We start from the raw sequence: 911 nt of genomic DNA, 5'->3' as shown, positions 1-911 counted from the left end.
ATCCCTGCTCCAATCAAAAGATAGGGGTGTTGAATGGAGAAGAAAACAGGTCTCTTACATATCCTGCCTACAAGAGATTCACTTCAGATCAAAAGTCACACTCAGACTGAAAGTAAATGGATGGAAAAAGATATTTCATGAAAATGAAAACAAACAAACAAACAAGAAGTTGAAGTAACAATACTTACACCACACAAAACAGACTTTATAACAAGAGACAAAGAAGAAACCAAACAACCCCATTTCTGGGCTATTTATTTAAAGAAACCCAAAACACTACTTCAAGGTGATGTATGCATCCATATGTTCAGTACATCATTGTTTACTACTCCCAAGATGCCTGGCTGTCCTCTGATGGATGAATGGATAAAGAGGAAGTAATACACATATATAATGGAATATTGTTTGGCCATGGAAGGGAATGTGTTCTTGTCTTCTGCGGCAGCTTGGATGGACCTACAGAGATCGTGCTGAGTGGAGGATGTCAGATAGAGAAAGGCAGATGAAGTGCGAATTTGCTTATATGTGGAATCTAAAGAACAAAATGAAGAAACGGACAAAACAGAAACAAACTCATAGATAACAGAGAACATTTTGATGGTTGTCAGATGGGAGAGGGGTTGGAAGGGTGCATAAAAAGTGGTAAGGGATTAAGAAGTACTAATTGGTTGTTACACAGTAGTCATGGGGATGTAGGGTTATAGTATAAGGAATATAGTGAATAATATTGTAATAACTATGTATGGTGTCAGATGGATACTAGATTTGTTGGGGCTTGGGAGGCAGGGTGCCAAAGATGAAGAGATTAAAAAGTACAAATTGGTAGTTACAAAATAGTCATGGGGATGTAAGATAAAGCATAGGGAATATAATCAATAATATGGTAATAGCTATGTATAGTGCCAGATGGG

This window comes from Hipposideros armiger, unplaced genomic scaffold (assembly GCF_001890085.2).
Source record: "Hipposideros armiger isolate ML-2016 unplaced genomic scaffold, ASM189008v1 scaffold_198, whole genome shotgun sequence".
Taxonomy (NCBI): domain Eukaryota; kingdom Metazoa; phylum Chordata; class Mammalia; order Chiroptera; family Hipposideridae; genus Hipposideros; species Hipposideros armiger.
The sequence above is the reverse complement of the archived record's forward strand: the minus strand, read 5'-3'. Positions refer to the sequence as shown.